Source organism: Mus caroli, chromosome 14 (assembly GCF_900094665.2).
Source record: "Mus caroli chromosome 14, CAROLI_EIJ_v1.1, whole genome shotgun sequence".
NCBI classification, from domain to species: Eukaryota; Metazoa; Chordata; class Mammalia; order Rodentia; family Muridae; genus Mus; species Mus caroli.
Window position 1 is genome coordinate 27368875 of NC_034583.1, and position 13825 is coordinate 27382699.

At 44.3% G+C, this 13825-nt stretch overlaps 1 protein-coding gene across 1 annotated transcript in view; it reads left to right on the forward strand.

The window, feature by feature from the left end:
• The window catches only part of Grid1 (glutamate ionotropic receptor delta type subunit 1), a 733627-nt gene that overhangs the window by 267524 nt on the left and 452278 nt on the right, over positions 1–13825 (forward strand). The window lies entirely within an intron of this gene.

The window sequence follows — 13825 nt, forward strand, 5'->3', positions numbered from 1 at the left end:
ACCCCTACACATACATGCAAACACCTGTACAAGTCACCTGTTTTTGTGACTACCTGTGAACTCCGCAGAACCCTCAGACAGCCATGATTGTTAAGCAAGGGTCTCTGCTTGATTGTGGACTCTGAGATTGTTTCCCTGTCTCACTTTCGTTTTTAAAACATAGTGTTTTTATTATCTTTTGAGAATCTCTACGATGTGTTTTGATCATATTTACCCCCATCTCATTCTAGACCTCTACTCTTTCATTCTTACCTACCCAGCATCCTCCTCTCTCTCTTGCTCCCTGGTTCCGGTTCTGGCTCTGGCTCTGGCTCCCAACTTCCCTGCATCAAGTCCAATTTGTATTGCCTGCATACTCTTGGGTGTGAGGCCTCCCCTTAAAGAAAAGCCCTTCCCCTTCTAGTAGCTATGAAATGCTACTAGTTCCTCGACAGGGGTGGGACTTTGTCTTGTGCCCTATGCTGAGATTTCATCTGACTTACTGTCTCACTGCATTTGTCAAGAAAGGTAGAGAGAGCACTTCCAGGTGAGATCCCTTTGCTCCTTCCTTCAGGGATCCAGTGGCTGCAAGAGAGCCTGGCAGATGCCCTTCACGTGTTTACCTATCTACGAATGCATTGGAATCATTATTTACTCTTCGACAGTTTCATGCATGGATATAATGAATCTTAGTTATTTTTACCCTCCATTACCTCCTTCCACACCCACTCCTTCTGTTGATACTCCAGATTTTCCTACTTGCATGCCTTTTTTGTTATGTGACTCACTGAGTTTACTTAGGATTGCTTGATGTGTGTGGTCAGAAGGTATTTACTGAAGCGCATGCCATCCAGCAGTGGTTACAGCACTGAGGAAAATGATAGCCCTTCCCCAAGCCACCAAATCAATGATGCCTTAGGGAATGGTGAGGCTTCATAGACTCTTCTTGTTCCATGATGAAATGTTGAAAGGTCCAGTCTTGCACAGGTCTTGTGCATGTATCTTCACTGAGCTCACATGCTCAATGGCTATGTCACGCTCAGAAGATGTCCTTTTCAACACACCTCTCGTGGCTTGTCCATGCTTCCTGCCTCCTCGTCTATGATGTTCCCCAGGCGTTGCAGGGCAGTATAGGTGACTTATTTAAGGCTGAGTACTCCATTATCACCTGTTCTTAGCACTTTGATAAGTTACAAGTCTCTGCATTAACATGTTTGAATAAGAAGGTTCTCTGGTGAAGAGAGTACTACTGACACGTTAATGTGTAAATACCGCAGTATTTCGAAGGCAGTTTGAGAACATCTTCATTCAGCAAAACAGTAATAGTTGTCGGTTCCATGCTAGGGTCTATGATCTCTCCAGGCATGAGCACTTGACCAGGCTTATAGTAACAGGCATGTGGAGTGGTCCTTGAATACAGTCAAACAACTGTTGGTCACCCCCATAACATTAACGCCATTATCCCACCAATGCACCTGCAGACCTTGCTACATCAGTTGCCATTGTAACTCACAGGGTTCATAGCTGGACAAGGCAACTGATGATTTTTCTCTCCTCGCGGTCTTCCTAGCACCTGCTTGCACTGTGAAAGCTAGTCAGACAGGAGAAAGCTTGCCTTTCCTTTCCGTTCCACATTGAGTGTTTTTTCCCCATGTCCTGTGGCTAACATTTGTGGTGTCTTCAGCAATAGAGTATTGCTTACTATTAATTTGTAGTGGGGAACTAACAACAGTAACCTATATTGTCTCTGACCAACAGGGTGTAGGGAGATAGCCTACAGCTGACATAGGAGTATTTGTTTAATACTTACAAGTTCTGGGAGGAACGTTGTCTCAGCATGCAGGGTACCTCCATTCAACCTTTTTTTTCTACGCTTATCAACATTAGGCTTCCATATGGCTTTTTCATATAGTTCCCTCCTACCCCATGTCCTGCTCTCCCATGTGATTCCCCTTAACCCTTTGCACCCACGACTCTCGCCTCCACCGTAACATCACTTATATGATACTGTTATTCCTTAAGGTCTTCCTTCCTCCCACTCCTTCCTTTTAAGGACCCCTGTCTATCATCTGGTCTTCACACATACTCCAAGTTCATCATACGATTGCAATAATTCATAGCTTAGATCAGGCACATGGGTGAGAAAAACATAGCTTTTCTTCTGAGCCCAGGTTACCTTACTCTGATATTTTCCAGTTCTGCTCATCTTCTGGACAATTTCATAACTTTATTTTTTACCAGCTGAATAGCATCCTATTATGTGTGAATACCATATTTTCTTCATCTGTTCATCAGTCCCATTTTCTGACTATTGTGAATAATGCAGTAATAAATAATGACATGTGAATGTATCTGTAGTAGGATATAGAGTCTTCTAAGGGTTTATGTTCAAGAGTGGTAGAGATGGGTCATGTGGCAGTTCTATTTATAACCTTTCGAGGAGCCTATATGTTGATTTCCATATTGGCCATATCAATCTACACACCTACTAACAGTGCATAAGGATTCTTTCTTCCATACTTTGATGTTTATGTGGCTACTATTGAATTTAGAGCTAGAGCAATGGCTCAGTAGTTAAGAGCACAGGCTGCTGTTTCAGAGGCCCTGAGTTAAATTCCAGCAATCACATGGTGGCTCACAACCATCTATAATGAGATCTGGTGCCCTCTTCTGGCCTGTAGGCACACATGCAGGCAGAACACTATATACATAATCAATCAATCAATCAATCTTAGAAACACCAGATATCTGAAAAATAGCAATGTAGCTGTGCAGAGATATGATTCTGTGTAGACAATGAGCATAGGGTGCAATGGAGAATGACAAGAGAATGTTTTGGAGCTGGGGATGGCTGAGCTGAGGTCTCAAGTATGAGCACAAACCAGCTCTGTAAAAATCAGGGGCATGCACTCTTGGTGGAGGGAATAAAAAGTGCAAAGCCCTGAACTTCGAAGACATTGCCAAGTCTGAGAGTTCGAAGGACGTTCCATGGGACTTGGTGCACAGAGATGGGGAAGAAGTAGGCAAGGAAGAGTCAGGATGCTGCACCTTGCCCTGCATGGAGGCCATGATGGAATCAGGGAGAGTCAGAAAATATCAGGATTAACCTTGACTCATCCCCAAACATGTGATCAGTAGAGATCTTGGAGCCCCATTCTCCCGCCTATATTATGTGTGCAGCTGTGGATGCCCAGGTGCCTGTCCTTGTGCTCTCTCAACCTCCTGTACTTGATTGTATGATATGTGCACACATCTCCCTCGTGGTTCTGAATGTCCAGTGGAGCACATTGTAAACATTTAGCAGTTCTCTTCTTGGCCACTCCAGGGCCTGACTTAAGGAGGTACCCAGGGCATGTGGGTGGGGTAAAGACTCAAACATCAGGACTCCAAATTCAGGGATGAGCAACCTAGCAACTGCCTGACACTGCTGGCGACCATCCTTGGGAACTCTGCACTACTGGTTTAGTGTTGTAAATGCAAAAGCACGTCAATAGAGGCTCAGTCAGGAAGTGGTCTGTGCTGGAGCCGACTCAGGTAGACAGCTGTACACCAGGTGCTTGTCACAGGAGGTCACTGGCGGTGCTGCCCAAGGTGACTGGCTTCCTGAAGCTAATGGTGGCAGATTTATCATCTTCTTCCCAGGGGCGAAGATAATGACATAACTTATATTCCCTGTGATTTAGTGACAGCTCCTTCATTTCTCAGAATAGCCAGGAGACTGGATATGGATGGAGGATGGCCTTTTACTATCACTTGAAAAAGCAATATAAGTTGTAGCTGTCCTTATCATCTGGGGCAATGTCTGCTTCAGAAGGAAGATTTAAGGAACACATTCTTGATAGGAAGGCCCTCACTCACGAAGAAAAGAGTAAATAGGCAGAACTTGAGGGCCTACTGTGCCTCAGCACTGTGCAAACTGCTACTAAGACTCAGCACTGTACAAGCCACCTACTGTGCTCAGCACTATGCAAGACACCTACTATGTCTCGGCACTGTTCAAACCACTTACTTTTACTCTGCTTCAACCCTGTACTGATGCCTCCGCACTGTGCAAATTACTACTGAAACGCAGCACTGTACAACCCCCCTGCTGTTCTCTGCACTATGCCAAACACCTACTGTGTCACAGCATTGTACAAACCACCATTATGCTTCGGCAATGTGCAAATGTCTCCTGTGCCTCAGACCTGTGCAAAACACTGACTATGCCTCATTACTGTGCAAATAGTCTACTGTGGCCCAGCACTGCAAAACCCTCTATGACCTACCTGGCGTGTCCTCATGGAAGTATGCATTATGCCACTAATGGGGCAGTGTAAACACACTCAGGGACAGTTCTTTCTGCTATCTCTCACTCCCCATAATAGCCCCCCTCTGCTGCTCTCAGAGAGCGCTTCTCCCAGCAAGAGATAGTTTAGAAATGACTGCATGAAAATATAGTGTTCAAAGGAAGAAGAAAATCCTGTTTCCAATTTCCAGTTCAGCTGGCAGCTGGGCTAGGTGACATTTGAATCCACTTATATTTGCCCTTTCGCTCAGTCACTTCACAAATGTTGCTGAGTGCCTACTATGTATTTGGCTTGGTGCTAGGTGTGGTGTCAAGACACCAAACATGGCATCTCTTATTCTCTGCATTCTTGGTCTAGAGGGACAGAGAGGCAGGTAAGTCCTCCCAGTGCCCCTCACTAATGCAAGAATCTGTCCTTCATATGGGGACCACTGGCACTGGGTTTAGTAGAGGAAGAAGGAAAATATGAGTAGAAGTAATAATATATACTAGGACACAAAGCCCTGGTTAGGGACGTACTGTATGGTAGGGAGTCAGGAGGGAGACAGAGGTGGGAAGATGTCACTGGTGAGCCAGGTTGGGCCTGGGAGGCAAGTAGGTTCCTTTGCATTATGTACAGTTGCAATATTCCATCTTGTAGGAAATGACACCAGAAGAGATGCTGAATGGGCCCCAGGCCACCCTGGGATGAGTTTCCTTTGCAGCCTTCTATGGCAGAGAAGCACTAACAATGGGCTAGAGTCTGAGGATTAGTTAGAAGCTGCTGTGGCCATGCAGATGAGATGGGGTGAAGAAGCACGCTTGTCTAGGGAGCCTTGAGCCTGGCTGAGTCCACCCCCTGACTCCTCCATGCCTGCAGCTATACCTGGTACTTGAAAATGGCTGGAGGAAAAAGAGCCTGGGTGTAGCTTGGTTGGCCTCTGGGTTGGTTCATCCCCTACTCCCTGCCCGATCATTGTAATTAGCCCTCAGTGCCACCTGGTATATTCTCCTGGGCACTTGGTGCCATGTGTTCCCTCTACTGAGATCTCCATAATGAATCTCTACTTAATGTTCCTGATCTTCTGTTAAATTTGCTTTACAAGTAAGTAGGCTTTGTATTTAGAGCAATGTTGTGTTTGTAGAAAGTATGGAGAGGTCCATGTGACCCTCTCTCTTTTCTTGTTTCTCCTGTTATTAATATCTCACATCACTGAGATAAGCTTGGTGGCCTGTATTGATGGGTTGTTAGTCACTGAGCATATAGTTTACATGAGGGTTCTATCTTGTGTGTCCATTCTCTGGGCATGGATACATCTCTATCCGCATGTGTCTCCCATTACAGCCTCCACCAGAGTGCTCTCCACACCCTGGGCAGCTATGGTTTTAGACTGTCTGCATGTTTTTTCACTTTTTAGATTGCCATGTATCAGTAGTCATATGGTTTATGGCCTTGTCAGCTTGGCTTCCTTTGCTTGGCAGAAGCATATCATATCACTCTGTGCCATTTCATGGCTTGATTGTCCATTTCTTCTTAGTACCAAATAATATTCCATTGTCTGAATGTACCACAGTTTTTCTGTTCACCTAGTGAAGGGCATTTGGCCAGCTTCCAAGTTTTGGTGTCTTTGAATGAAGCTGCTATAGACATAAATACCCGGCTTTTAAAATGTAACGAGAGAATGGGAACAAGAAGGACAGCCGATTCCTGTCTCCGTTGTCACACTCACTGGCTTCTATCACTAGTAGCCACTAGTCTCTCTTCTGCCCCAGTTTTCGACATGAAGGTCTTTGTGCTGTCTCCAAAGGATGTTAGAAGCCAGTCCCTGTCTCATACTGCAGGAGGAAACTTCAGTAGGTATGAACATGCTTCAGCACCTCATATCTTTCTATAACTCTATTGACATGTTCTAATTCTCCGACTCGCTTGCTCTCGATTCAGCCCATGTCTTGACTCCCATTTTTGGCCTTTCCTTTAAGCAAAACTCTGAAATGGTTATCTGGACTTCATGCTTTCATTCCCTCTGTGGTCAGTATTATAGTTAGCTTGACAAAAGATACCATCATCTCAAGGATGATTCTCTTGCATGTCTGTGGGAGATTGTCCAATTGATGTGGGAAGACTTGCATACTTCATGGTAGTGCCAGTTCCCAGGCAGCTGATCCTACAGATTATAGTTATCGAGACATTGAGTTGAACACTAGCACACGTGCATTTATTGCTCTCTGCCTCTTGATTACAGATATAATGTAACATCTGTCTCAAGCTGTGGACACTATGACTTATTACAGTGATAGACCTGACATGTGAGACACAGTAAACTCATTCTCTCCTGAGTTGCTCTTGTCAAAGTATTTTATACAGTAGCAGGTAAAACAAACAAACAAACAAACAAACAAACAAACAAACAAAAAACCAGAACCAAAACCAAACCAAAGAAACAAACAAAAACCCCAAACAAAACCAAAGGTACCATCTCTTTTTATTCCCTTACTGAACATTTCTGGAGCAAATGTTGGCAATGCCTGGGCCTCACATTCACCTCTGTCAATGCCTGGACTGCCTACATTCATGTTCCCAAGCCTCAGTTCTGCCTGATTCAGCAGGCTTGAGTGTGGGAAGACTAGCACAACTGGGAGTAGCCTCCACTCAAAGATGGATTGGGGTCGGGATATGGATGCCCCATCCCTGTTCCACGGCTGGCCATGTGTCATAACTTTCATTTTCCAGCTGAAGGAAACTGCAGTCATCGCTGTGTGTTTCCTAATGTGTTTCCTAAACTATTTCTTTCAGAGTTTGCTTCTGAAGACCTAAACTTAGACACCTTTCATGCAGACCATCCTACCGACAATCCTGCTGGAGCTGCTCTGTTAAGGCCGCCAGTCATTCTTTCTGCTTCATTTCTTGCTATTCTTCAGCTTTTGCCCTTGCTGGTTGGGTCTTCTCACTTGGACTTTGGGAACTGCTCCCCTTGAGTTTCTCCTTGCTCTCCTGCTGCTCCTTTCAGATGCCTTTGCTGGCTGCCTTTCATTTTCCAGGCCACCATACCCACTGTCAGGGAGATCAGCCAGGTTCCAGAAAGGAAGGGACACACACTTCAAGAAGAGTGGGAGTTAATTCTCCATTACAGTGAGGTCAATACAGTGAGGTGACACATTTGTCAAGAGCCTGATAAGTGGCAGGTACTTCTATACCTCTTAGCTTTAGCAGCTCCAACAGGAAGGTAGGTTTTGAAAAACAGTTAAGAAGAAGACATAGGCTCTGAATGTGTTGGTCAAGGCCATCTGTGTTTGGCACCAGGAAGTGGCCCCTAGGCTGTCCCATTGTCTTCACTTTATGGAGCTTTTGTTTGAGATGGTCTGCTATGAAGAACACCCTGGCTTCTTCTCTTCTCTTGCTTGATGGATGTCTCACTCCCTCTAGGCCAGCACCTCATGCCCTTAAATTTGATTTCAGTCTTGATGCCCTAGAGAAAAAGAAGGCAGTACAGAGCCCGAGCAACTTGCAGGTGGATTTTGCCTTCAGGCCTGGAGTGTTGTTGAACTTCTGTTGGAAATGAAGAAGCTAACTTGAGAAGTTTCTTCCTAGAACTGTGCTCAAAGGTGATCAGCCCCAGCAGGCCACCTGCCAACATAGGATGCAGTATTTCAACAAGAGGTTTCAGTAGTGTCTTATTCTTTGTTGAGTATGGTTGAAGTTGGAGATGGGGTTGTCAAAAACTTTCTGGGTACATTCCCACCGACTGTTTCAAGATCTAAAGCAGAAGTTCCAAATGCCAAGGGGGAATTCCTGCCTGCCATGAGATCAAGCGAGCAGCTGCTGGGCTGATGCCTGCTTCATGGTGGGTTGTGTTATCTGGGATAGGTATATTCTAGATGCTTCTCTGTATCTGTTGATCTTGGGGACAGAACTGAACTTAATACATATCTAGGCACAGGGATAGGTCCATGGATGCTGCCAATCATGCTTGCATAAGTGAGAATTGCTTTATGGCTTCTCTCTCTGCCACTAAACGTTCACACAGTGCCTGTGGTTTGAATTGTAAGGCCAGGGTGTCCAACTCTTTGGGGAAGGCAGAGATGGAAAATATCTTTGTCTCTCTTGAACCCTTATGTTTTCTCCTGTATCTCATCTAGCCATGAATTGTGTCTGAGGCTTGGTCAGTCGTGCAGGAGACAGTGTTGAAGACTATGTTTAGTGCTTCTTCATCGATCCTATGTGAACCCTCCTTTAGGAATTCAGGGAAGACAGAGGACATGGCATGAGTATTTGAAGAACATGATGGCTTTAAAGGGAAAAATTGTGAGCCCTGATTTAAAGAACAGAGAGAGTGGGGAGGTAGTTGGATTATAGATCAAGGAGCAGTGTGTATAGAAGCTGCTGCAGGTATTAGGGATTTATGCTGCCCATGTCTACAGGAGGACATTTCCAGTTTACAAATTTTACACTTTGTGGCCTTTGCAATGGAGAAGCAGGTTGTGTGTTTTAGTGTAAGAGCAGAAGGAGGCAAAAGACTCAGGCAAGAGCAGATCGATGGTGGAGTCCATTGAAGCTGTCCCAGAGCTTTGTTAAGCACATCCTCAGAGTTGTCATTGCCTCTTGGCCTCTGAGAAAGATGTGCTGTGTGATCATAGCCCCTTTTCAATCTTGGAGTTGGAAATCAACCCCTAGGTATTTCCTTGGAGATGCCTGTGGGTACATAGGATCAAGCCTGGCTGGGGAGAGATGTGAGAACTATTGCAAAATGTCAGATATTGCTGGATTTATGTTTGTCCTCAAATGGAGAACCTTTGAATATTAAAGAGGCCAGGCTCCATGTCTGGCCTCTTGGGAAGCCCCAGAGGGATTTTATAGTGGGCTTTCGAGTTAAAAACTTCTATTTGTTTTGTAGGACACACCAATTTTATTCAGTAATCCCTGATGTCTAGTGTCCATCCATGATCTGGCTCATGCAGAGGTGTGTTTCTGAGGCTAGAGTTTTGTTTTCTTTTGTTTTTGTTTTCCTTGCTCCTGTGATGTCTGCTTCCTATGCACTTCGCAATATATATCCTCAGAAAGCCGCATGGGGACCCATCAGGATGGAGCACACAGTGGGAACACATCAGGATGAGGAAAGACACCTTAGAGAATCACTGGCCACAGCCACCCAGTGTTTTCACCTTCCTCTAACACCAGTGAATCACTGGCCACAGCCACCCAGCATTTTCATTAAGTTGCTCTGTAGGAAAGCTCATGTATTACAGGTTTGCATGTACTACATAGCTGACACTTGGTCTTGAACCCTTGGTTTTCTTGCTTTCATTTGTAAGTAAGGGGACTTCATAGTGTGTCACCAGGCCTGGACAATTTCCCTTTTTATTATAGCCTCCTCCTCCTCAGTAACAGTTTCAATGAAATCAGGGATTGGATATAGTGGCGGTGAATATTTCCTTAATTGGAATTAATTAAAATAAATATATAGCAATTAAAGATGTCTATTTACATACCACTCAATGTCACCCTTCATTCAGCTTGCAGTGGGTGATAACATGATGCGAAAAGAAGCTGAGGCTAGTATTAGGAGTCACTTTCTTTATCCATAAGTTACTTCCCTCCCTCATTCAGTGACACACATTAGTTGCCAAGCCTAGGCAGGGCATCGGAATGCTCACAGGAATATTCTTGGTTCTATGGGAGAGAGAAAGACACCAGAAGTTACAACGTGTGGGGGATGGCTGAAACATCCATTTCCAGATGCTCCATGAAACCCTTCACATGTGGCTCCTTTGACATTCTGCTACATCACTGCCATGATGGTGCATCTTGATTGTCAGCTTGCTTGGGTTGAGATAGACCTACTTAATAATTCGAAAATCGTACCTCTGAGTATGTCTGTGAGGGTGTCCCCAGAGTCACTAAGATCATGAAGAATCTGGTGTAACCAATGTATTTATCTCTTGTTGATGGACTTATAACTTTATGGGGACATGTTAAAAGTAAAAAGGTTGAGCCTACTTGGAGGAATTAGGTCATTCAGAACATGTCCTTGGGAGTTGCATGAAGTCCTGGTCCTTTCTTTCATTGTCCTTCTCTCTGCTTCCTAGATGCTGTGATGTGAAACACTGCTTGTATATACCCTTATCACCATGATAGGCTAGTTTAATCCCTCCCATCATGAGATGACAACTTTTAATCTCAGAAAAGAAACGGTTCATCTTTTAGGATCGTCTAGTAGCTACCATGCTAGCAAGCCTCACCAGGGCTGTGTTTCCTTATTTGTCTATGAATAGAGAAGTCCACTGTGATCTTCATGAGGAACTTCCAGCTATCTGTCTTTACCTTGAACACCTGTTTCCAAACAAGTTGTCTGCATTTTGTGGAAGATGGCAGCCATCACCAGTATCTGGTAAGGGTAGGGTAACTTTACAGTAGCTTGTGGTCCTTTACCAGGGATGCTGTTAGACAGTACCACAAAGGAGGTGATTCCCACAGCAGAAATTTGATGTCTGTTATGGAGGCTGGAAGTCCAAAGTTGGGATGTTTGCAGCCTTGAGTCTTTATAAGAGCCACAAGGGATAGATGTCCCAGCCCTCTGCTGGCATCTAGTATTAGCTTCATCTTTTGAAAAATCTTTCTGATCTCTGTTTTTTTTCCAGCATTTTTTCTCTGTGTTTCTAGCCCTCTGCTTTGTGAAAGACACTACCAAATGGAAGCAAGTTCCACCTTAATGTTTTTAAGGTGTCCTCTTTTTAAAAATTTATTCTTTTCTCCTATAGTACATCCCAACTGCAGCCTCCTCTTCCACCACTCTTCCCAGTCCTTCCCCACCTCTCTGCTCTCCCAGATCCACTGCTCCTCCATTTTTCTTCAGAAAAGAGCAGGCCTCCCAGGGATATCAAGCAGACATGACATAACAAGTTACAATACAACTAGGCACAAACCTCATATCAAGCAAGACTAGATGAGGCAACCTACTAGGAGGAAAAGGGTCCTAAGAGCAAGCAAAGGAGTCAGAGAAAAATCCACTCCTATTGTTAGGAGTGGCACAAAAATTTCAAGCTAGGCAACCATAATATGTAAGCAGAGGACCTGGTGCAGACCTATGAGTCTCTGTAATTGCTGCTTCAGTCTTTCTGAGACCCTATGAGCCCTGCCTAGTTGATTCTGCGAGCCATATTCTCCTAGTGGATGACATCATTTTAACTCAATCATTTATGTTATGTTTCTATATTCATTCATCAAGAAATTGAAATCAGAGATACCATATGATCTAACTATACCATTCCCATGGGTAACTATGAGAGAATCTAAGTTAGCACTCCACAGAGAGACCCACACTCCACATATGTATTTACTGCAGCACCTTTTACATTGCTCTAGGCATGGAATAGTCTGATAGTCATTCCACAAATGAATGGATGAAGAAGAGGTAGGCAGATATGCAATGGATGGTTCCTTGCCCAAAAGATCAACAAAATTATGGCATCTGTGGAAAACTGGGTGGAACTGAAGATCATCACATTATGTGATCTGACCCAGCTCCTTCACAAGCAAATAACTTATGCTCTTTCTCATTTGAGGGAAGAAGGGAGATTATTTGGGAAGAGGAAGGAGACTAGGAGGAGGCTGAGGATGGAGATGAAAAGGTGTAACAGGGATAATGGTTCAAGTTTATAACATATTTGTAGGAAAATGTCATAATGAAATTCATCATTTTCAACAACAGACAGATGCTAATAAAATTTAAACAGTGGAGAAGAGTGAAAAAAAGGAAAAGACTTTGTGTTCAATAAGATTCTATCATCTAAGGTAGCAGGGGTCAGCACTCCAGCATTTGAATTCTTGGGAGTGTTTCTGGCACAGCACAGTCTGTGCCAAATTGCAATTGCTGCTGTTGGGTCTGAATGTCTGGGTGGAGTGTGGGACCCAATAAAAGACTTTTGTGGTGACCACAGTAGATGAACTGAGCCAGTGTCTCCCAGTATAGATGCCACATAGAGGCTAGTGCTCACATGTTCATTATGCATTCTGACATTGATTCCATGTGCTCTGCAATGTTAGCTGTTCACCCATGCAATCCCTCATTCCCACAGTGATTCATTCACACGCTTACACACTGTATTCACCCATGTACTCACTCAACCACGTATTAATATTCACTTCCCCTTCCCTCCAGTGGTCACATATCCTCCCTTTCTTTCATCCACTCAAAGGCAGGCAGAGCCCCATCCTCCTAGTCTCTTCAAGTGGAGATCAGATTTGAATACCCCTCACCTCCCTTTGCTCTCTGTGCTCTTTCGAGCACAAAAAGCTTTCGACTTTTTCACAATGAAACTGTGATGACTTGTACATTTCTCTGAAGTGGTGTGATTCTCTGGGACCAAAGGGAAAATAATGGTTTGGCAAGGAGTGGATGTACAGGCACTTCTTGGCCACTTGTGCCCAGAAGAATAGGCATGTCCTCTGCATTCCTCTTTGTTGTAGGGATAAGGGGGTGGAGCTGGTGCACTTATTTAGTTCAGAGCCTATGTGCTGCTGACCTGATTGCCCATACCTATCCTTGAGCAAGGCTCTCATGATATCAGCCTGGTAGACAGTCTATATTCTTTTGTCTAGGTCCTGAGTGATACTGTTTCTTGGTGCTGGGCTCAGTTCAAGATGGCCTTTGAGTAGTGCCATATTGTGACCTAGAGCTCAGTGGAGGCCTGAGTGTGCTCACTGTGCCAGAGCAGGGTGGGGATCAGCCTCCCTTATCCTCCTAGACTGTTCCAGAAGAGGCAGTAAGAGATCACCTCTGTTTGCCACATCCCTAAATACCTACTAGGCAAGGCTCTGTGGCTGGGGTGGACATCCAGAGGCAGAACACTGGGAAAGAAGGCATTGTCTCCTGTGTGATGGCCATTTGTGCAGGATGCAGTGTCTCACTCCTTCCTCAGCTGTGTGCAGCTGAGAGGCAGCATGGTTCTCTGTGCTGCATGGAGCTAAGTGTGAGTGCAGAATCAGTTGGTTCCATCAGTCTGTTTATTTGCTTAAGGTCTGCATTTTGATAATTATTTTAACAAGAATTTATTTCACTTATTAAAATATTTGGGGGTATTAATGTTACCTTCTAACTCCCCTCAACAATCAAAGGTTTCTTTTTTGATTACCTAGAAGTTATGAAGTAGAAATGAAATGAAAGTTGTTGTTCTCTAGTCCTTATTCTGAAGACTCACAAAGCCACCACCTGGATAAAAGTTACTGGAAAGTTGTAACATTTTCTCTTGATGTTTGCAAAATGTGACTTTGGTTTATATAGATGATACAACAGAGTCTAGAAGCTTTGAATTTTCCCTCTGTCCTGCCTAGCTGCTGGTATGTATTTTCCCTAGACTGCAGTTGTGTGTGAAGCAGAGACACATGCATTATGTGTTTGCATATCTTAGCAAAGGGCAGTGTCTCCCTGGAGTAGACTGATGTCTGAGACCATGACCTAATTTGGAATGATGACGACAGCAGTGCCACACACATATACAACAAAGGGAGACCAGTTCTCTGCCACTGTCTTTCAGGTATGGGAGCATAGGTTGACATTGGGCTGGCTTGTGTTTGAGGACTTT